The 24,647-nt window shown below is 48.1% G+C and overlaps 1 long non-coding RNA gene across 2 annotated transcripts; it reads right to left on the bottom strand.

Annotated features, from left to right (window-relative positions):
* Positions 1-328: 328 nt before the first annotated feature.
* On the bottom strand, positions 329-23,881 carry LOC129385196 (uncharacterized). 2 transcript variants are annotated; one of them, XR_008612797.2, is made up of 3 exons: positions 23,107-23,851; positions 15,310-18,767; positions 329-1,400 (listed from the first exon to the last, which is right to left on the bottom strand). It is a non-coding gene; the product is annotated as an uncharacterized lncRNA (long non-coding RNA). The 2 variants fall into 2 exon arrangements; XR_011894861.1 differs by having other exon boundaries at positions 329-18,767; positions 23,107-23,881.
* Positions 23,882-24,647: the final 766 nt, after the last annotated feature.

Consider the following 24,647-nt stretch of genomic DNA (forward strand, 5'->3'; position numbering starts at 1 on the left):
TTGCCAGCAGAGGGACAGTGTCGGAAGCCCTTTCTGAAAAAAAAAAGGAAGGCTGACAACTGCTAAAGCCTTTTTTTCTTGTCGGGAATGACGAAATGAAACTTACGTTTTGCCCAATATTTTAATCACAAGCTTTTTCTTTTTCGTTTCTATGTATACTTGCCGTGTTCGAATGGGAACCTTACGAAGGCGTCCGTAATACGTGCATGAGGCTGCGTGAGGAACCGACGATGGCCGAGGCGAGACCGTCCGGCCGTCTTAACATAGCAACATATATGCTCAAACCACTTACGGGGCTATGGTTAAATAACGACACAAAAAGAGGGAGTGGGAGAAAAACATACTTTATTTTGCGAGAAAAATGTGCGCGACTTGGCACATTTCTCTTCATCAATGCATGCAGGTCCGCAATTGCTCACGGATGGGGCCCTCTCACCAAAAGCGGCTGTGGCAGGATTCGGGACACAGTAGACCTCAGGCATGACTTGCCGATATAACGTGATATAAAGGAAGCTAACATAATTTCGCACTTTGTATTAACTATCCCCCGGAATTTGCACTCCTCGACAGCAGGGCTACCGTATGCGGGCGCCGAGGCAATGGTTAATGCAGGACATTTACAATCGATCAAAGAAAGGCTGATCTGCACGAAACCTTCTTTCCTAGACTGTTTCCGCCACCGCGATGCGCGTTTATGGCGCTGCCGTGCAGCCTCCTCAGCGAGCTCTGTGTCCCCTTTAAAGCTGAAACATGGGACAGCTGGAAGCTATAGACATTTCCTGATATTCCTTGCGCTTGTAGAAAAAAAAAAAAAAAAACCTGTGGAGAGAAAAAAGAAACGCCTCTTCCAGTCCTGTCGCTTTTTTTCTCTCTTTCTCCTCAAGTGTTTCAATTTTCTGTAAGCACTGGAAATGTCGCGAATCTCTGTACAATTACTGTGACCTCTGAGACCTCTAAGCCCATGCAGTCACACCTAATGGACCGACTCTATAAACAAATGAAGTTGGGCTAGTTATTGCGTATTTCAAGACTGACCCATTTAACTGCAGCACTTTAAGGATGCCAGAGAACGAAAAATTACATTAGCGTCGTGTCGAGTGCGCAGTTAGTCCTGTATCCTTTTAGTTCTGGTTATACATGTGTCTCATTCCTGCGACTGGTGTAATAGATCGGGTGCTATAATGCCAATAAAATATTACGGTCGACGGAATCTACGAAAAATAAATTAAATGAAAACTTTGCGACGACGTTATACATGTCGAAAGGCAACTACAGCGATATTCCGGTCGTGTCAGGCCTTTTACCTTGGGAGCTCCAGCTGAGTACTGTTGCAGTGTGTCAGTTGCGCGCCCGATCCGAAGTAGTTTTCGACGTGGTGGGACTTCGCTGTCAAAGGGACTCTGGAAGGGGGAAGTTTACAGAGAAGCAACGTAAATATAGCACCAAGTTTGACTGTCCAACAGCCTCTTGGAATAACCCTAAAGAGCTACGTTAAACTAGCGCGAGTGGCTAAGTATATTGCTTCGTTTTCATCCGTTTAACCGAGAAAGTTCGATGTTATATTGCAGAGTGAATGACAGGCACACCTTCTCAGTTTCGAGCACGCGCCGGCCGAACCCCGTTGCGTAACAGCGGCAATGGGGCCTCGATTCTGCGAACGCTCATCAACACACTGAACACAAAGCCTTTTAATGCGACAAGTTCAAAGAGCGTCTCTCCTCTCGGGCTTGTGCGATCTGGCGCCGCTTGAAAGTATTGCTGTCGCGCGCTGCGGAACGATTTGGAGATGTTTTAAGCTCGTGCTTTGTGAAATTTACGCAATTTCCGTTCGTACAGAGTCGTCGGGGAACCAGTGTGATGCCCTTCGGTGCATCGGTAAGTGCGCGGAAATATCTCTTTGGGGTGCAGACATGTGACGCGCATGGCCAGCCGCGGTGAGTTTATGTGTTGTGAACTATTTTGGGTGTACCAGCTTTGATTTAACGAAGAGAACCGCCGTCTGTGTATTGCCAGGAAATAGAAAATCTGATCGCTTGGCGTAGGAACTAAAACATAAGAACGCATCCTCATGTGCGGCCAGCCTAAGGCAATCCCGAAACATTTAAGCGCCAGGCGCTATCAAATATTTGTGACACACCGGCATCATTCTCGTGCATTTAAAGTCTAGCAGACTTGAAATCACTATCATATGTCTACGCTAGCCTCCCGTATGAGGCCTATATGGCGCTGCTCAGCAAGGCGATCCCTCCGGTTGGCGAACCATGGTGCATGATACATATAAAGCGATGTGCTTCGGCATTGCCTTTTTTACCATGTAAAGCCGTAATATCCGAGAAGGATCGCCTAAAAAGAATGCGACGCCTATTTGGGAGGACAAAGTTTCCGTAATATGGGTGAATGCGTCGTAGAGAAAGGGACGAACAAAACCGAAAAAAAATTCGGTTGTCATTCTCTTTGTCGAAAAAAGGAGAGAAAACGGTATAACACCGCAATGAGACCTCGCATGGTTATGAAGGAGAAGAAAGGGGGTTGAGTGAGGAGCCACATTTTTATTAATCATGGGATGCCCACAAGCAAAGACACCAAGGACAACATAGAAGAAATTACTTGTACTTAATATTTGAATTAAAGAAATGATAAATTATTGGCAATGAAAGTGGATGAAGAAACAACTTGCCGCAGTTGGGGAAGGATTCCACGTCTTCGCAATACGCGTTCCCCGCCTGCGGCAAGTTGTTTTTTCATCCACTTTCATTTCCTTTAATTTATCATTTCATTAATTCAAATATTAGGTACAAGTAATGTTCCCTATGTTGTCCTTGGTGCCTTCACTCGCATGGTCATTGCGCACAACGTTTATAGATCTATAAACGTTGATGTTGCATGCTTGAATCATGTGCTAGATAGAGCAAATATTTCTGTAATCCAGCATCTACCACTGCTTCGGACGCTCGCGCACTTGCTGGACAATTGTAATTCACAATGCATGGTATGCTGTTATTACTACTCAAAAATATTTTATTCATGGATAGAAATCCCGACCATAGAGCCAAGTAGACACGCAATGTAATCTACAGCTAAGTTTGATCGGTTCTCAAAGTATAACAGTACAGCTCCTATCGTAACACGGTACCACCGCTGTTACGGTCGTCGCATATGTTGCATTGCTCTTAAACAGCAGCTTAGAACTAAAGCAGAATGCTGCTATAAGGGCACATTAGTGAATGGAATTTTCAGAAATACACAACTGATCTCCGAGGCTGACTGTAAGCTCAAGTATGCGCGCGCACATCGCGCTGCGTGCTCCGTCCGCCTCAACGCCAGCAGAAAGTCCGGCCATGCCGACTTAAACCACTCAAGTACGTCTCGCAGGCCCGTTTTCCACGTAGAAGACGCCACGCCAGACTAAATAGACCATGTGAGCGCGAAAACAAACTCCAGAAACCAGCTCCGAGCGTATACCTGCCATGCAAAACGGAGCGCTCGCCCAAGCCAGCATACCGACAGCCCACAGATGGTGCCACTGCGTAGCAATATGGTGGCGCCCATGAAAAAACGGTCTATAGACTTCTTTAGGCTTGTAGGGCAGCTCAGAAAGACCGGTAGAGATAATGAAAGGGAACAGAGAGCGGAGTTCTCTGTTCCCTTTCGCCACTCTGTTCTCCGTTCCCTTTCATTACCCCGTCCACTCTCCTTTTTGATTTTTCTGAGCTGCGCTACAAACCTAAAGAAGTCATGACATACAATCTCGCTTAAACTGCCACGCTTTTGGTCTATAGACCTCTTCAACGGGCGAGAAGGAAAGGGTGCGCGGCGTGCTTTTCCTCCTCTCTGGCTTGTGCGATCAGGCGCGGCGCTGCTTGAAATATTGCTGTTTTGTGCTGCGGAACGATTTCTAGATGTTTTAGATCGTACATTATGAAATTCGCGCAATGTCCGTTCATATATTGTCGTCAGGGAAGCCTTTCGGTGCATCGGTAATATACACTACGTGGATATATCTCTTGGGGGCGCAAACATGCGACGCGCATTATCAGCCGTGGTGTATGTATGTGTTGTGAACTATTTTGCGTATATCGGTTTTAATTCAACCAAGAGAACCGGCGTCTCTGTATTACCAGCACGAACGGGTAAATCTGCTCACTGTATGATCACTTGGTGTAGGGACTAAAATATAAGAGCGCATGCTCGTGCACGGCCAACCTAAGGCAACCACGAAACGTCTAAGCGGCAGGCGCTATCAAATATTTGTGATGCACCGGCATCGTTCTCACGCATTTCAAGTCTAGTAGGCCTGAAATCACTATATGTCTACGTTAGCCTTCTTGCATGAGGCCGATGGCGCTGCTCATCACAGCGATCACTGCGGTTGGTGAACCAGCATGATACATATAAGCTATGTGCTTTGTCATTGCCTTTTAGCCCTGTAGAGCCTAGTATCCGAGATGGATGGCATAAAAAGAATGCGATGGCTGTTTTTGATGACACAATTTCAGTAATATGCGTGAGTGCGTCGTAGAGAACGGAATGAACACAACCGAAAAAAAAAAATCGGTTATCATCCTCTTTCCCGAAAAAGAAAGAAAGCGGGCCAACGCTGCAATACGACCTCGCATAGTCACGCCGCACAACGTTTATAGATCTATAAATGTTGATGCTGCATGCTTGGACCATGCGCTATATAGAGCAAAGATATCTGTAATCCAGCACCTACCGCTGCTTAGGATGCTCGCGCAGTTCGTAAAGGGTCGCTTTGCTGTAGAAGTATAGTTCACACTGTAAGGTATGCTGTTATTACTAATCAAAACTATTTGATTCATGGGTGTAAACCTCATCCACCGAATCAAGTAGTCACGCAACGTAATCTGCACCTAACAGTTTGAACGCTTGTCAATTAGTATAACAGCAAGGCTCCTACCGTAGCAGAACGGTACCCACGCTGTTACGATCGTCGCGCATGTTTCATTGCTCCTAGACCGCAGCTTAGAACTAGAGGATAATACTGCACTAAGGTCACATTAGTAAATGGAACTATCAGAAATACACAATTGATCTCCGAGGCTGATTGTAGGCTCAAACACGCCCGCACACATCGCGCTGCGTGCTCCGTCCGCCGCAATGCCAGCAGGAAGTCCGGCCATACCGACTTAAACCACTCAAGTACGTCTCACAGAACCGTTTTCCACGTAGAAGACGCCGCGTCATACTAAACAGACCGCACGAGCGTGAAAACAAACGCCAGAAGCTACCGCCGAGCATGTGCCTGCCATGCAAAACGGAGCGCTCGCCGAAGCCAGCATACCGACAGCCCACAGATGGCGCCACTGCGTAGCAATATGGTGGCGCCCATGAAAAAAACGGTCTATAGGGCGTCTTGAGCGGACTGCTGCACAAACCGTCATGGAAGGCGGAGGTCACGTGTAATCCCAAGCCTCGTGCAGTGGTCGCTGTAAGTATGCGCACTGTCATGTTAACACGTGCCCTTACGGTACAAAGTGCGCATGCTCATATGTGTATCTGTCCCTATATATGCAGCCCCTTGTCTGATTACATTAACGATCTTCCTAATAACTTAACATCCCGAGTGCTAATATTCGCAGATGACTGCATTATTTACCGCCCTATAACCAGCCTCGATGACCACCTCATTCTTCAAAACGACCTTCATCTCATATTCGATTGGTGTAACACTTGGTTAATGAATTTTAATTCGTCTAAATGCAAAGTAATGTCTTTCACCCGTAAACACTCAATCTCTTCCTTCCAATATAACGTAAATAATAAGCCCATTTCTGTAGCTACTTCCTACAAATACTTAGGCATTAATCTCGCATGAAGCCTTTCCTGGGCCCATCACATTACTACTATGTGTGCTAATGGTTCAAAATCACTGGGGTACTTACGCTGAAACCTACGTAATACGCCCTCTAACATCCGTAAGCTAGCTTATCAGACGTTTGTTCGCCCCCAGCTCGAATTTGCCTCCCCAATCTTGTCACCTCATCATAACAACCTAATCAGCTTATTAGAATCAATTCAAAATAGGGCCGCCAGGTTTATCTCGCGTAACTACACCTACAATTCAAGCATCTCACAAATAAAACTTGATATTTCACTTCAGCCACTAAGTACTCGACGCGATTTTGCACTCATATCATTATTTCACAAGTATGTTCATGCGGATAGGAAATCTTCTTTACGGCTTGAAGTCGCACCTTTCACATCTCGCAGATTACATAATCACCTCAGCTTCACACGCATCTACGGGAACACACATGCATTCAACTGGTCGGCGCTTCCTCGTGCCATTCGATTGTGGAACGCTCCTCCCGATTTCATCGTCTCCGAACCTAATTCCGATAAATTCCGCCAGCTCATCATTTGATATTCCACCGCGTAACTTCAATAAAGTGCACGATGCTTTTTTCTTTCTTTTTTCAGTTATGTGCTCTCTTGTTTATGAACTCATTTCGCTTATCATTCTTGTATTCTTTAGTATTGTTTAGTATTTGTACTGGAGTGGCAACATTATCTTTCATTGTTTATTAAAGTAACTGTATCGTTTTTTTTCTGATATGTACATTCCAGACCTTGTTATGTTGTACAATGCTTTTAATACTTGTATAAGATAGGCATATATTTTTTCACTGTCAATTAATAATGTATGTCTATTATGTTTTTATATGTTCTATATACTCTGTTAATCTTATTGTAACGCCCCCCTTAGCCAATGCCTCATACGAGGCCTGTAAGGACATTGTTAAATAAATAAATAAATAAATAAATAAATAAATAAACACACTTTATTCCCTGCCTCCCGACCGTTCACATGGTGTCAGAAGTGGGACGGCGACGCGTTTCGCAAGCCGCGTTCACCGCTGTTCTTCCCCGCCCCCTCGTCCAGCTGCACCCCTCCAGAGAAAGAAGTATGTGGCGTCGACGGTTCTATCACCTCCAAAGCCACTGGAAAGTACGGGTGACGCTTACCAGAACTGGATCATCTGGAAAAGTGAGTTCACTCTATTTTCTACGGCGACCGGACTAAAGAAGCAGCCTAAAGAAGTTCAGGCAGCAACACTTCTTGTGACAATTGGTGAAGAAGCAAGCGGGTGCTCTATACCTTCATATTCGCAAATGAGGACGAAAAGCAAGACCTCGATAGCTCATTGAAAAATTCGAGGCCCGCTACAAACCAACGAAGAATTTAACGTTCAACGAGTTTCGTTTCGGCTCCCGAGATCAAAGTGAGGGCGAATCTTTTAACGAGTGGCTGATCGATATCCGAACTCTTGCTCGCTTGTGTGAATTCGAAGAACTAGAGGACAGATTGCTGCACAGTCGAATAATTCTAGGAGTTAGAGACAAGGACCTGCAGCAGAAACTTCTGTCTGAAAATCCGTCGTATGCCAAAACAGTGGAAATATGCCGAACAAGGGAACAAACGAAGGAGCACTTTAACGGGATCAGGGAGGCAGAAGCAAGCGCAACCGATGAAGCCACCGTACATGCTGTGAAATCAAAAGCAAGCCTCGGAATTTGCTCAAACTGCTCTTACACACACGGAAAAGCAAAGTGCCCTGCGCAAGGCAAGCGCTGTAACAAGTGTGGCGGCCGAAACCACTTCGCGCGGGGGTGTCGTCAACCAGAAGCGAGACCGAGGGGCCAAGCATGTAAGATAAAACAGGTCGAAATGGCAGAGGACGAGGGCTATTTTCTTCACACCCTCGAAGTCGATGCAATTGATGGCCACGACCGCTGGTCAGCGACTGTCAACATCGCAAGTTCCGCCATACGCTGCAATATTGATACCGGAGCCAATGTTGCGTCATGCGCGAAGTGACGCTCAGAAACATAAGCCAGCACAAAACTGCTGCTCTACGCTACGGTCGTTTTTCGGGCACATAGAAAAGGTGACGAAGACGATCGAGCTTCAGGTCGCCAGTGCAACGCAGTCTACCACGGCGCTATTCTTTATCGTGAAACACGCGGTTCCTGTTACATTGAGTGGCAAGGTGGCTGAACGCTTAGGGCTGATTGGCCGCATAAACACCGTGGACGCCTTGGAAACTAACGAAATAGTGGGAAGATTTCGAGATGTTTTCCAGGGGCTGGGAGAAATCAAAGACGTAGCGTAGCACATGGAGCTGAAAGATGAAGCTCGAGGCGTCGTCAAGCCAGCGCGACGAATCGCCATCGCCCTTCAGGAGCGCGCCCGAGCTGAGCTGGACCGAATGGAGCGCGACGGCGTCGTTGCTAAGGTAACAGAACCGACTTCCTGGTCTAGTCACATGGTTGTGGTAGTAAAGAAAGAAAAAGTACGCATATGTTTGGACCCATCCGACTTGAATAAGGCACTTCTAAGAGAGCACTACCACGTGCCGACGTTAGAAGATATCCTACCGCGGCTGCATGGAGCGAAATTCTTTTCTACTCTGGATGCATCGTCAGGATTCTGGCAGATTAAGTTGGACGAGCCGAGCTCCCGCTTATGCACTATGAGCACGCCCTACGGTCGATACAGATTCCTGCGCATGCCGTTCGGCATCGCTTCCGCGCCGGAAATGTTTCAGCGGGTGATGCACCAGGTACTAGAGGGCTTGAGGTGCGTTGACGCCGTTATGGACGACATACTGGTTTAGGGACAGTCACCAGAGCAACACGACAGAAATTTAGTAGCTTTGCTGTCCCGATGTAGACAACACAACCTGAAGCTCAATAAGAACAAGTGCAATTTCCTCCAGCCAAGAGTCCGCTACATGGGCCACATTCTGACTCCAGAGGGGCTGTGCCCGGACCCGAGCAGAGTCGAAGACATCATGCAAGTCCCGCCACCACAAAACCGTAAGCAACTGCAAGTTTTCCTCGGCATGATCAGCTTGGTGCCTCGGTTTGTCCCTAACATATCCACGTTGTCAGCGCCGCTTCGCGAGCTGTTAAAAAAGGACGTCACGTGGGTCTGGACAGACCAGCAAGAAAACAGCTTTCGTCAGCTTGGAGCGACCCTCACAAAGGCGCCAGTCCTTGCCTATTTTAACCAAGAAAAACCATCGACCTTGTCAGTAGACGCCAGTCAGCATGGCGTAGGAGCCGTTCTTCTACACTGCAGGATGGGCAGCCAGTTGCCTACTCATCCCGTTCGCTAACGGAAGCACAGCAGCGCTACGCGCAGATCGAGAAGGAAACATTAGCAATTGTTCATGGTTGCACAAAATTTCAACATTATATCTTCGGGCAGTCACAGGTTGCCGTCGAGTCGGATCACAGGCCTCTGGAATCTATATTCAAAAAGCCACTTTGTGAATGCCCGCTACGATTGCAGCGCATGAGGCTTGTTTTGCAAAGATTCCCAATCAAGGTCACGTTCAAACCAGGCAAGGAGTTATTTCTAGCTGATGCGCTTTCTCGCTTCCCGAGTGCTACGGAACTAACCGACGAGACAGAACAATTTCAAGTCGGCGTTATTTCTTCGCTTCCTGTGTCAGACCAGCAGCTCGATAGTATTCGGCATGAAACTAACAAAGACGCCAGTGTGGCTGAACTGCGCCGTTACTCGAGCACAGAATGGCCGGAAACGAAGAACCATGTGCCGCATGCCCGGCGTGCATACTGGTGTTACCGCAACGAGCTGCATGTTGAGGAAGGCCTGCTCCTCAGAACCAACAAAATAGTCATTCCTCTGGCGAAGCGACCGGAAATTCTGCGCTTGCTACACACCGCACATGGAGGCGAAGAAAAAATGAAGATGAGAGCCAGAGAAGTAATGTTCTGGCCCGGCATGAACGCGGACATCTTGGCTCTAGCTAAGTCATGCGCAGCGTGCGAAAAGTACAAGCGCAGGAACACTAGACTGCCTATGCTGAGCCACGAGATACCAGGCCTGCCATGGCAAATAGTAGGGCTTGATATCTTCCACCACGATGACCAGTCCTACCTAATCCTCGTGGATTTCTACTCGCTCTCTTTCGAGGTTCAAAAGCTACGTCATACAACAGCGAGAGCGGTAAACAATGCATGCATGCTCGTCTTCGCGACTCATCGAATCCTGGCAAAGCTGTGCAGTCATAACGGCCCACCTTTCAACAGCGCGTGCTACCGCTCTTTTGCTGCGCAGCTCGGAAGTGCCCACGTAACTTCAAGCTCGTACTATCCTCGTGGTAACGGCATGGCGGAGCGTGCAGGAGGCGAAAAAACTGCTAACGAAGTGTCCTTTCGCAACTATGGAATTTAACAGCGCCCTGCTGGAGGGGTGAAACATGCCAAGGGACGAGCAACTGAAGTCGCCCGTTCAAAGGTTGATGGGTCGCCAAGCAAGGGCGCAGTTGCCGGTTCTTCCCCAGCACCTCGAACCGCAGACTGTGCCACCACAAGCCGTTCGCAATGCCTCCAGGAACTAAGAGAAAAGCAGCGGATCTTCTACAACCGGACGGCCAAGCGTCTACCCCATCTTCCCAGCGGGTCTCCAGTATCAGTGTACGACACCATACGCAGAACCTGGTCACCAGCTGTGGTTGTAGGCCCTGCAGGCACACCTCGGTCGTACAACCTACTTACAGACAGCGGACAAGAGCTGCGGCGCACCAGGGAGCATCTCAGTTCCAAAGAAATGCATCCTACGTCGGACCCTGAAGCTTCAGTTTCTGCGGAGTCGGTATCCCAGCCTGACCAGATGACGGAGCTACAACCTGAGGACACCCTTCGTAGAAGTAACCGTCTGCGTAGACCGCCACAACGTTACCCCCTGCCAGAGAAACCGCAGCATTAGGTCCCTGACATGCGAATTTGTAATTTTTTTGTTCTCCTTTTTGTTTTCTCTTCGAAAAGAAGGAAGATGTAAGTATGCACACTGTCATGTTAAGACGTTGTGATGTGTGGTGCGCGACATGGTGCGGTGATCAGGAGCAGACGACAATGAGTGCACGCGCGCCGACGCGGATTCCATGCTGGAAGAAGGAAAACAACGACGCCGAAGAGCGTCCGCCACGAGAACGCGCGGCGCATGAAAAACAAGAACGACTCTTGGCCAATCCCCGCGAGTGGGTAAGCGCCAAACTCAAGGACATCATCATCATCATCAAACAAGAAGAAAAGCAACCAATTAGGAAAGCCCACGGGAAGTTAGGCAGCCAGTCTGAAAATGCCAAATCGGCCAGATCAGAAGAAAAAGCGTGGTGCGCTGGCAGAACGAGGGGAGACGCAGAGGACATGCAAGGAGACGCAGGGGAGACGCCAGAGTTCCAGGAAGCGACGGCAGGAGGAGGTCAACCACCGGAGCGGGCGTTGAAGACGGGCCGTCAGGTTCCAGACCCGAGCCACCAGGACTTCACCCGACCGGGGCCTCCTGCCAACCTGTTCCTGTGCGTCGCCCGTCTAGCTGAGCGGGCCGCCAGCTCCTCAAGGCCGGTGAGCGAGACGAGAACAGTAGGGCTTCGGGCCCGAGTTCTACGCCAGCTGCCCGGCCAGAACGCCACCCCCGTCTGCCGTGCCGCCTGCTGCCCGAGGCCGGCATTCGAGCTTCTGCGCCCGTGGGCAGGACAAGAGCCGTCGGGCTACGGGCCCGAACTCTACACCCAGCTGCCCGGCCAGAACGCCGCCGCCGTCCACTCCTGCCACCAAGCCGCCCACTTTTCCTCGCCTAGCCAGAGCTGGCGCACTCCGGTCGCCTGGTCGGTCAGCTTACACCGCGACCTATGGTGAGACCGGCACCACTCCTTTCGCCAGCTTGTCGCCGCGTCGCCGCGTCGAGACTGTGACGCGTCCCCGCCCTTGTGGCAAGCCCGGACTCGCGCACTCGTTAACCTCATGCAAGCCCTGTGTGTTCCTTGCCGCAATGTCTGCTTGAGTGTTTATTTTAGGCATGTTTTCTGTTTTCTTCTATCTATCTTAAGCCTTTTCTTTAGTTTGATTAAAAGTATTTGTGTGTGTGTTCAAACCAACGGCTTTGTCCTCAATTGGGTTCTCGGAGGCTCCGCCTAAGAGAACCAACCGAACCATTGAGTACACGAACCTTTGCCCCCATATTAGGGTCATCACAGACGTCCCCTTACGGTACGAAGTGCGCATGCTCATATTTCTATCTGTCCCTATATATGCAGCCCCTTGTCTGATAATAAACACACTTTGTTCCCTGGCTCCCGACCGTTCACAGTCGCGAGCCAGTCCATGACCGCGTCACAGAAAACGCCCTGGCCGCCCGGAATTGACCCCCCCATCCCCTCAGAGCGTAGCGCGCGACGGAAGATTACGCGCTTCATCACCGCTGCATGTGCGAGATTGTGCCGCGATCGCCGGTTCACGCTCGCACGGACAGCGTGTGGCGTCGATTTGATCGCCCTTGGACTTTATGCGGACCATCATGGCGACTGCGACGGCAGAAATACGCCTGTAGTTTCCATACAATTCCTATCGCACTGAAACGGGCTCGCGCTGTATCGGCCGTTCTCTCTTTCCTCGCTCTCGGCATTTCGGCTTCACTGCGACCGCTGCACCACCGAGCGCGACGAGCGACCCGCGCCTCGTTGGTTTGCGAAGCACCCGAGAATCGCGCGTCATAATTCCGCGGCGCACGGAGCATTCCTGTTCCAAGCGCCCTGCGCCACGAGGCCGCGCTCCACTTGGGGCACGTCTTGAATGGGCGACTTCAATGTATGATGTAATTATTACATTTGTTGCGAGTTTGAAGAATAAAGGCCCGATGTCGCTATTAAGAGTCCGCAGCTACCCAGTAAAGAGTGAAACAATTATGTCAGGACATTCTTTTTCAAGTAATTTATTACGAATAACATTTGTATAGGTAAGTTTTGTCTAGGCTCGTTTCTTCAAATGAAAGCGAAAGCACATACTCGCGCTACACGATTGCAATGTACAATCTCTCTCAAGGGAATGTGAGAGAATGCAGGAACGGACGCAACTCTGCCTGAAGGTGAATTTTTTTCTGTGGTTAAGGGTTAGAACTTTTATTTACTGCTGAAGAATGACAAGTTAATAATGTCGTGTCAATACGCATTTAACATACAATACAGTGCGCACATTAGAAAGAAAAATGTTTACAGCAATCGTTACGCATTGAAGATCAAATGGCCTTGGACAGTTTAAAACGTTTATGATATAGTTCTGTGTTCTACACTTCATGAAAATGTCGAAACATCAAGACCACGTCTGTCAGTCGTACTTCGGGCCTCCCCTGTGGCGCTCTCCTTTACGGCTTGCGTGTGGCACAACGATATAATAACATGACCAGCCTTGTTCTCCTGGAGATTTGTCAAGCTCATCGAACGAAGATGAACAATTTGAAGGCTAATTAAAGACTAGGTGATCATTTGCATGTTTTACGAAATATTTAGAAATCGCCTGTGGCAGATAGCATAATTCTTGTCCTTGAGCTGTATAATTCGAAGAGGCAGGCATTACCAGCACGAGAAATCGAAAGAGGTATTCATTTAATTAATGAAAATTTGCTAATTAACTTCTTGAGTACGTTACGGCACATATTGTAATTTACAAATTTCAGCCGGTGAGATTGCAAGGCGTATCCACTTCAAATGAAATTTCAGCATTGCACCAGTTTCCAGATATTTCCCGAAGTGTGGGATGGAATACATGGGCGTTCCAATTATTCTTGTGCGTCTATGCGTGAAAGAGCGTTTTATGATAAAGTGGAACAACAGTGCACATTTACGGTGAGTTTCATGGCACACATCTCCAAATTTTCGTCATTCTGCAAATTAATTCCAAGAAAATTCATTCCCTGCAGACTCACAGGCTACAATTCGTAAACTGCACGATGTGCCTGATGTAATAAACTAGTCGATTACGTAATTATTGTTAATTAATTATGCACCTAATAATGTGCACCTCTGAAAAAAAAAATGAAATTATGGGGTTTTACGTGCCAAAACCACTTTCTGATTATGAGGCACGCCGTAGTGGAGGACTCCGGAAATTTCGACCACCTGGGGTTCTTTAACGTGCACTTAAATCTAAGTACACGGGTGTTTTCGCATTTCGCCCCCATCGAAATGCGGCCGCAATGTGCACCTCTCAGAATAATGCAGCTCCAGGTCTAGAATCGTTTTATCTGCAGCAGGCAATTAAAAAATACCGCGCACAAACTCATGCGGGAGTTGTCCAAGTATGCGTAAGCATTATGCCATTTGCTCGTCTCCCCACAGCCCGGGGTCATTATCAATGTTATGAAAATTGATCAGGCCCGTACTAACGACAGCATATAATGGCCACACGAACTGGTGCCGACGGCGGCGCAAGGAGCATTGATGACGTAAGCAAAGTACTGCAGGCGGCAGCACCAGGTGCGCTGATGACTTTCCGATCATTATAGCCGTTACCGCTCTTGAGCTCCTTATCCATCCGCGTCGAACCATTATGAACCGTCACCAACCGTAACCAGGTGGCGGCTTCGTATGGCACCACCGCGCGGGCCACACATTGAAAGCGATCTGCGATGCCGACAAAGATGCTTCGCGCGCTGTGTTCTCGCCGCTTACTTGGCGTTGAAGCAAGAGGGAGCGCAATGGCGAATTCGCTCGCAGCTGCGGGCGCTATCTCGAAAGCGGTCGTCTTATACGGGACGGACGGACGGACGGAGGAACGGTGGTCCCGTTGGGTAAGCATAGAAATGCTTACGGAATTTAAAGAATTCTGTTAAACTTAAAGATGATCACTCAGTATATTTGAATAATCATACAAATGCATTTTAGCAACCTCCCTGTGGGTCTTTTTCCAGAAAGTAATATGAAAAGGTATATTGTCACGTAGCAGTGACGGTGAAGAACGACACAGTGTCAAAATGGTGAGTTTCAAATATAACTATTTATTGGGCAAACTTGTGCCCAGCAAAGCAAGTAACAAGCGACAGCGGCGAGCAAAGTCGGCGATCGCCGAAAATGTGATCTGCGGGTCAAGCGCATCGGCATTTATACGTGACTCGAAAAAGCTTCCCGCGTGCCTTCCGGAAACTGCTACACAATTCCCGTCGTGCATACGATGCGGCTACACAAGGTTCGGTGACAATAGACAGCTGATAGAACGATCAATGAAATTCAATAAACTTCCTATGCGTGCAGGCGCGTCCTGCGCCTAGCGATAGCGTTTAACATTTGTTACGCGGTAAAAAGCAGTCACCGGAGAAAGATAAACTAGCGCGCGCGGCAACACATAGAGTCCGAAATGTTCGAAAGAACGACAAGGTCTGGGACAATGTCGTTTTCGCGCGAAGGGTGCTTTGCACATGCATGTATACTGGGATCGCCAAATGCATTTCCATGCCCAATATGATCTCATAGGTGTACTCACGTAACAGCTTTTCGTGCAGGAAGGAATGACGCGGGCTCTTGGACTGGCAGTATCTCCTTGATACCGTTTACACTCTTGAGGAAACTTTATTGACCGCAATGTTGGCATTTCCCGCTTGGTTATATTGCGCTATTGACCGCAGTGTTGACAGTGTGGCAGAAACTAAAGTGAACCGAATGACGAGCCCGTGGGATAGGACTCGTCGACTATAGGTAAAATTACAATGTACTCTTAGGCGTTTGAGAGATTACTAATGTTACTCCTGAGCTAAGAGCTAATTCTCCACAGTCGTTGCCCCTTAGTAGCTAATTTAGACTAGCCTAGCAAGTCGGTTTCGTCTTCTATACACCTCACCGGAACTACATTAAGGCTCAAGAAGGCCCTTTCGCGCACGGTAAAGAAACGAGAAAGACAAAGCAGTAACAGGAGAGATTCAGCAGCGCACGCTACAGCAGTCGCGTGTGCACGAATGCGGCAGTATACACGGCCAGTTGTACCCGCTAGGAATTCAGCTTAATGACTTTGGCCGCTAAACCAGGCGCCATTGTGGCGAAGCTCTTGTCGCGTGTGCGAAACGCGCGCCTGCAGCGTCGCCCGTTTTAGCCTCTAAGTGGCTAACATTGTGGCGACACTCCGGACACAACAAACGGGCAGCTACATTTTGGCCACCTGAATTTAGTGAGGCGCGGTTGACGTACTATGTCCCCGTATGGACCCTGCTCTCACAGTGCGACGAACCGGCTCCTTGCACTGATTTTGTGACTCCTCCCGTCAACCTGGTTATTTATGTATGCACGAGTATGATATAAATGAAAACCTTAAGCCTATTTTCTTTCTTGCAGAGAATTTTGTTGCGCTAGAATTGCGCAAATGTGTGCTTGTTTTCTGTTTTTTCTGCGCATACTCTGCAACGATTGATAGACTTCTTCGGGTGCTTTGGAAGCACAGAGAAAACAGCAGCCTCATTTAAATGTTTTCGATCCTCAAGTGGCTATACTTGCGCGCCACTTGATCCACCCGCTATGGCCTTACTGTCACTGCGACGGCGCCGCATGCAGCGCTGAGCGCCGGAACCATCGTCGGCCGGCGGCGACTGCTGGCGCGGCCGCGATTTGCGCCCTGCAGCGGTGCTGCGGTCTCTGCGGGAGCGGCAAGCGGGAAGCTGACATGAGAACAATGATGATAGTGATGATGATGATGATAGTGATCTAAGGAAAGGAAGGACGCTTGATTCTGCAGAGAACGATGGAGACCAGCGCACGCCTAAGCTTCGTCCTTCTTGCATCACACTTGACCTTCCAGATTAGTCCTTGTGAAGAAAAAAAATTTGCGTTATAAGCGCAGAAATTCGTACCGGTTACGCATATATGCGTTCAGAAAAGTGGGACTGCTTGGAAATTTGGAAAGATAAAGCGTAAGAAATGACCTCACAGGAACCTTTAAAACCATAAGCATCAATGTGAGACGAATACATGTGCACTAATCATCATTCACATTGTGGCAGAACGATATACTTGAAACTCCACTTCTACAAGAAATGAAAATGCATTCAATTTATGATTATGGTTATTACTTTTATTGACAGCTTCTTTGAAACGGGGCGGTGACAAACACTCGCCTAGCGTGTTTTCTTTAATCACGTTTTACTGCATCCACCGCAGCCTAGCATTTCGCCTGTGTCTGCTTTATATTTTCTTTATTCCGTAAAACGCACACCATGCGTGTAATGACTCCAGTTCTGTTAACCTGCTTTTTTTCCACCAATACCCTAAGCGCCTCTTACTTATCTCGAGTGCCGACCGGTTAATCCTTCCGTCAGCTTTGAATCCCAGCCCTTCTGGTAGGTGGACGTTTCCATAAGGGTCTTCCTGGGAAAATGTCTTGGAATTCCATTACGATGTGCCATTTGAGCGTTTCTGCTGCAGCAGGCAGCAGCAGCATCCGAGTTCCCTCGAGTGGTCTTTGTAGGAATGCTTTGGCGACGCGCACGCCTGTTCGGCGCTCGCTCGGGCGGACGACGCGACGCGCGTCGAGGGGCGGCGTAACCGGGGCGAGCGCGCGGTGCATCGCTACGCAGGCGAGGAGTGCGGCCGCGAAAGTCGCAACGAACCGGGCGCGTTCGGAAGCGGCGAAGAAAGCCAAGTGGAAAAGATAGGCGTGCTTGGATTCGGAAACGAGACGAAAGAAGCGTGCATCATGCACACAGGCGCCCAACGACCCGACAGCATGCAGTGAGGCATAGAGTTTCCCACAATAGTTACTGGAGGGAACTCTGGTGCTGAGATCGTTCAGCCACCATGGGTGTATACATGATGGTACCTGGCCCTTGCGCCATTAAACATCACACATTCATTCATACATATATGATGATCAGTACGTGTATTTGTTTGATATTGCTTGTGGCTTCAGGCGTTCTAGTGGCTTAGATTATTACTCTCTATCTGCCTTCTTCAGCCTAAATTCCAAAGCAATCTGTACTCGTTTCAAGTGCAAAAGACTCTCCGAACACGCATAATCGCTAATAATAATGGCAGCGGTTCCGCTTTCCGAGACGCGCCAAGTGTGGCATGCTGTCGCCCCGCTGGCAGCTCCCGTGCAGAGCATCGAACCCCGCGCAGTGCGGGCACTCGAGGCTTCTCCAGCGCCACACCTCGCGTGGCAGGGCGGCTGCAGGCAACTTTGCGTAAGCTACGCACAAGAGTAGAAATGGGCAAGTTTCATTGTGCCTGCATGCAGTCAGATTCCTGGAGTGGCTAACGAAGAAATCTGAAAATATTTGGCAGAGGGAACTAATTTTATGTACTTGATTCCCTTCTGTGCAGAAAAAAATCCAGCAGCTGCTCCTCTCTGGTCTCTGAATCCCGCTAAGCTGTAAAATTTGCGGAGCGTGCCATGCTCCGTCCCGTTTTGTAACAGCCACCTGTCGGCAGTGTTTGAGCCCGTTCTAACAGTTTCTTCCTGTTTTCCCGAAGATAGCGATTTCCTTTCTTTTATTAGTAGCGCTCCTTTAAGGTTTTCATTAAGATCCCCCTCGTACGACTTAAAAGCAGCTCTGGGACGTTATCTCGCTTTGCACGAATGTGTCGAGTTGGAAACTGGACTACTGCCGCATTCAGGTACACATGACTACTGGGGCAGCGCAAATGTTTCATAGAATTCACTTACCGGGTAATAAGTATGTACGCCGGGCCTATTGCGGGCCTCGACAAGTATCTGGATCTGTTTTACGCTCAAGCCGGTGAGGGGAGTATTTTTGTAAGCCATTTTAATGCGTTATGAACAACCTCTTGGAAAACGACAGTGCAACGTATAGGGAAAAAAATAGCAACGCAGATTTGCCCTCTAGAAACAAGAGAAATAGAAGTGAAGAAAAAATGTGGTCTAATGGTGGTTCAGTCCCAAAATATCTATAGCACTGTCGTTTAAAAAAATGTTTAAATAACACGCTCGTCTAGTGCCTGAAAAAGACAAAAAAAAGTAAAATTAGAACACTGTGATTTTCTGAAGTGGTGATCCTTCTGCTTCTTTTTTTTTTCTTTTTTTTCGGGGGGGGGGTGGGGGGAGGGGAAATGTAGCGGTATTCAGGCGCCCGCTGTCGGAGAATTCTGAGGTCAGCAGCGTCTCCCTCCCTCTCTGTTTACGCCGCGCTCGAGGTGTGTCGTCAAGCACGGAGGTCGGCTCTCCTTCAATACATTTAACGCGTTGAAATAATGTCCCTGGCGCCTACCTTTCAACAGTGTTCTTTTGTGATTGCCTCCTGTCTTTTTCGCGCTTTGGGCTCCCTAAAAGGAGCCGTATACAGTAATTATATCTAGCATGGATGGATGGATGGCTGGATGGATGGATGGATGCTATGAGCGTCCCCTTTGAAACGGGTTGGTGGGCTGCACCACCAAGCTCTTTTTGTTACTTTGCCTAATGTCTAACCTATCTTATGCTTTTTAACAGACCGAAAATTCCCACCATTAAGTTTTCTTAGCCATTAGTGGGAACTTTGTTTTTGTACGCCTCCGTATGTTGTCGCCCTACTTTTCTACCACCACACCTCCAGTCGCCTTTCATTAATCTCTGTTGCAGGCATGTTTACTTTCCCCCCGCTATCCCTGAACCCAAAGACTTCAAGAATGCGGGAGCAGCCTAAACCGACAGCTGGGTAGATATCTGCAGGTTCTAATAAAATATGTTCAATGGTTTCCCTAGCTTTAGATGTTGAGCCTGGACTTTAGTGGCGCATACCCACTCTAGGGAATGGGCCAAAATAACCGGGCAGTTCCACATAACAATAAGAAGAACGAATGATAAAATAACTGTAAACAAAATTGGTGAATAGGTATATGGGAAGTAATAGGTAGATTCTAGCTTATGAACTTTATCATCATCATCAGCCTGGTTACGCCCACTGCAGGGCAAAGGCCTCTGCCATACTCCAGCTAATGTAATGGATTTTGTAGAATTAGAACGAAACCTTAAGTTCTGATTTTATAGTGCGAATTTTTCGGACCATGCAATCAAATCCTGGATGGCATCGCCAACCTTCCTGTCGCTGCGCCCAATGGTCTAGGCCCCCAAATATAGTAACTTTTGAACATTTAACTCTAATTTAAGAAGCCGGAACGGCGTTTCTAATGTTCTTTTTCGCAATTCAGAATATCTTTGACAATCAATGAGGAAATGATCTATCGTTTGATGTTTCCCGCAAGCGGGACAGTTCGGCGAGGGGGCCAGACCAACTCTGTGTAAGTAAATATTTAGAAATGGAATTTGGCAGCGTATTCTATTGGTTGCGACTTTAAGTGCTAGCGTTTGACAGAGTTTACTATTCATGTAATGTGACAAGTGTTGAAAATCTGTAGAGTTTGTCAAGAAAAGGGCCAGAAATTCACGCATCATCATTTGTCTCCGAAATCTCGCTCCTATGATGATGCGGGCAGGATTTCAATTACTGGGCCATTTAGGGACGCTTTCGCCAACAAATCTGCCATTTACCGCACCAGGCGCCAGTGCCTCTTCGCGCTCGGCGGGCCTCGCTTCATTCCCTCAACGCCACCTGGACTCGGCGTTTTCTTTCCTCTCCGTCTTCCGCGTAAAGGTTACAATTCCTGTGGACAGCATTGGCTGCGTCAGCGCTGTGCGCTCCGGCTCAGAAAGCGAGAGCGATGGGCGCGCGAAGCGGGACGTCGCCACCTGGCTCGCCTGGCCAACATCGCAGGCTCTCTCGTCAAGCGCGCGTCGCGATGATTGGAGCGTCCGTTGCCTGCCGCTGGGATGCAGCACTCGAGAGCCCGCGGCGTTGTCGGCTTTGCGAGAGGGCACAGCTGGCCCCCCTTCGGGGCTGGTGATACGGGCCGCTATATGCGAGTGTCAAAGTTGAACATGCCGAATGAACGCGCTGTTTTGCCCAAAGGCAAAAACGACTTGGAAAAGGAACGGAAAGCACTCGACACAGAGGGCGAGCAGCTGCTCATTTCGGACGATTTGGCGACTCCGTTGCAGAGGTGCCCTACACTCTTACGAAAAAGGTAGTGAAAATGTAAAAAAAAAAACTGCTTCATTTCCTCTGTTACTGACTGTATAGAAACCTCAAAGCGGCTCGGGAAATCTGTGTAATTGTGTCGGTGCTGCTGTGTGTAGCGGGACGTCGCCCCGAGAGGCGCGGCATCGCGCACGCTGCAGTCTCCGAGTTGCACGCACTTTGATAGCCGAAATTCATTGCGCCACAGTTACGCGGGTAATCGGTCTTTTCTATATCCAAAAGTTGATATAGCTTGTACCGAGAGCGCGCTTCAATTTCCCGAGTGTACTGAGCCCGCGCTGAAACTAACAAGTTTCAGAGTTATTTAATGAATTTTAGTCAATTAGCGACTAATTACCACGTATGACCCGCCACCCCGTGGTCGCCACCACTGGCGGCATGACATGCCTCCGACGGTAGCGTCCTTTTATTTCAAGACTGCTACTTTTAAATATTAGTTTAAATTTTCGTAGAAACAAGTGGCACCCGGTATACAGGGGCCCAGCTGTTTCATAACCGAATCGCAATTTCATCTGCTGCTGCTGCCGTGTTATTAGCGACATTTTTCTCTGCTTTTTACTAGTAAAAGGCGCCTGGGTTACGTAGCTGTGGTCGTTTTCGATTGCACTGCTCAGTTTTCGCGCCTTTTTGCTATCTCTACTTCCTCACTGGAAATCTCCGGCGATGCAGAAAACTTAATTAGTTCGAACTTGCACATCTGCGGCGTTTCCAGCGCTTCAGGGAGAAGAAAGAGACAGCGTAGAAGAACAGGGAAAAGACGAGACAGGATCGGCGCTTCAACACCGCTTTTACGCCATTGAAAACTGGAAAAGTCGTGCGGCCGCGTATACTCACATGCTCACAAACACGGCGCACGCATTTCGGGCGCCATGTTTCGGACGATGTCGAGCTTTCCTTGCACATTGGACCGTATTCTTTGAGGAGCAATACACTGGTGCTCAGTACAAGGGGTGTGCTCAAGTAAAGCTCTTGCTTGGGCTAGTTGGCTCATGCTTGAAGTAGTAAAGGCAAGGCGCAGAAGACCAGGACTTGAGAAGAAGAACACAAACGACAGGACCGGCGCCACTCACAACTAAGCTTATTTTCGCAACAAGCCTGCCTTATGTAGGGTATTCACGCCGAGTCGCGCACAAAACTTTAGAAGTAAAAAACAGCAATCTATCGACCCCTCAGGAATCTTATCTGGCACACAATATGTGCCATAAAATTGTGCTATAATATGTGCCATAATATGTGCCAAATAAGATTCCTGAGGGGTCGATAGATTGCTGTTTTTTACTTCTAAAGTATTGTGCGCGACTCGGCATGAATAACCTACATAAGGCAGGCTTGTTGCGAAAATAAACTTAGTTGCGAGTGGCGCCGGTCCCGTCGTTTGTGTTCTTCTTCTCGAGTCCTGGTCTTCTGCGCCTTGTCTTTACTACTACAAGGGGTGATACGGCCAGAGGCCATGCAACTGCTCGCTACAGCTTGAAATGCCAATGGATCATGGTTATTCCTTGCGTGATCTCTGCGCTCTTTCGGGCTAGGGTGAACAAAATTAAGTCCGTGTTGAAGCTGCTCCACATTGATTGATCGTATTTAGATCTTCTCTGCTGACTGAAACAAACTATAACCAACGCTTCAAACGGTCCGTATTCTGCATGTCATTCTTGTCAAGGAAAGCAGATTTCCGGCCTCTCGCCAGCAATTGTATGCGACGTCACAACTCAACAGAAGGTCAAGCGAACCACTCGGCTACTACTTTACCATTGCACACTTTACTTTGTTTACATGTGCAAATAATCTCTCAGTCGAAACACCCTCGGCCATTTTTTTGCAGAAGGAAAGTTTTCTCAGAAAGGGGGGCCGCCAGTAGCATGTTCTACGCGCGTTACACCACTCGCCACTTCTGTTCATCTCGGCTGCATTAACAATCCGCGCTCGTTCTCTGAGCTGTCTTTTCATTCTACCACTCGTACTTGCATTTCTTGTTTTATTTTTTTACCTTTCTTAGCCTCCGAGTTTCGGCCCTATAAGCTACAGTGGTTACATCTTTCTTCTGCGATATCGGCGAGCTGCAGCTCAGGACTTGGCACTATCTGCACAAATGGGCTCCAAATATTTTTTATGCGTGACGGCTTGAACAAGATAAACGTACTACTTCGATCCTTAAAGAGGCCGAATAATATTCGTAAATACGCAGTAATATAAGAATATAAGTGCGTGTTCTCCTTTTTAAGGAATATTGGGTGTAACTGGGCGGATAATCGGATGGTGCTTACCTGAAAGAAAATACGTTTAACGCAGGCCGACGGGCGCGATGAAGTTGCCGAGAGGAGAGCGCAGCAACGAATGAGAAATCCCAACGCGGCCGCCTTCGAGAGGATTTCCATTCAAACGACAGAGTGAAGAATGCGCGGATGGTCGACAATAAATTAGCGCAAATTTAACACTTTCCTGCGTAATGTGAAAGGCCTGCCTCTTTGTGCTTCGCTAAAATATTTGCCTGTCATGGATTATTTGAGTGGTGCATATCTCACCGGGGCGGAATGAAAATGGTAGGCATTAAGGAGGAAATTGCAATAAAAGGTAACAGCTGTGTCCTCTAGTTCTAATTAGGATGGTTTCCTTTTATGGCATGAATTCAAAGTACGGGAATGAGCACGTTTATGTGGTCCCGGTGGATTGCGTAAAAAAAAAGGAAAAAAAAGTACTAACGCGGGAAGTACCGGAAAACAATTGAGAGCCGTCTAAGAGCAAGAATGTCCATGAGGAGTTCCACAAACACGTGAAATGAAGGTACGAAAGCGAGTACAAACATACGCACACGCGCTCAGTTTCGCAGAAGACTGAAACCTACCCGCCGCGGTTGCTTAGCGGCTATGGTGCTGGGCTGCTACGCACGAGGTCGCGCGATCGAATCCCGGCCACGGCGGCCGCATTTCGATGGGGGCGAAATGCGAAAGCACCTGTTTATTTAGAATAAGGTGCACGCTAAAGAACCCCAGGTGGTCCAAATTTCCGCAGTCCACCGCTACGGCGTGCCTCATAATCAGATCACGGTTTTGGCACGTGAAACCACGTAATTTATATATAACTAACGCAACCACACTTAACTATAGGTGGAAAACTTGAAGCGGCACTTTAAGTGCAGCATCAAACGAACAGGAAACACAAGAGAAGTGGACAGGACGAGGGCCTGAGTTGCATCTATATTTAATCTACATTAATGTTTAAGCAACGCCATATAAATTCAGGTTTCAACAGTATTATCTCAATGACCTATTTTCTTTGATTTGGCTGGAAAAGCCTGATCAGTAGGGCGTAGAAAATTAGGTCAAATTTAATTTTGTTTTTAATTTCGTGTCTTAACATCAGCGCATGTACGTCAATATGACGTCAAGGATTGCAATGTATCCTCGCTCATTTGGGCCCATCTTGCGCTGTAATCGTCCTGGAACCTACCTAGATAGTGTATTTGGTTTCTTTGGAATGCACTGTCATCGTTCGTAATAGATAAACAATTAGGAAGTGCAGGGGCAACGCCGTCAAAACTCATGACGTCACAATTAGATGGTGCGAGAACTTCTAGGTGACGTTGGAACTTATTTTTCGTCGTTACGTAGTTTATGATTTACTAAGTATCCGCTCACTGTAAAGAATACCTTCATGACATTCCACAGGCGTATTTTAGAAATCCACATCAGCTTAGTATTCATACTCAGTGTTACACGTGAATTAGATGGGGGCGAAATGCGAAAACACCCGCGCACTTTGACTTAGGTGCCAGTTGGTCCAAATTTGTGGAGTCCCCCACTACGGT

The sequence above is a fragment of the Dermacentor andersoni genome, chromosome 5, assembly GCF_023375885.2.
Source record: "Dermacentor andersoni chromosome 5, qqDerAnde1_hic_scaffold, whole genome shotgun sequence".
Lineage (NCBI taxonomy): Eukaryota > Metazoa > Arthropoda > Arachnida > Ixodida > Ixodidae > Dermacentor > Dermacentor andersoni.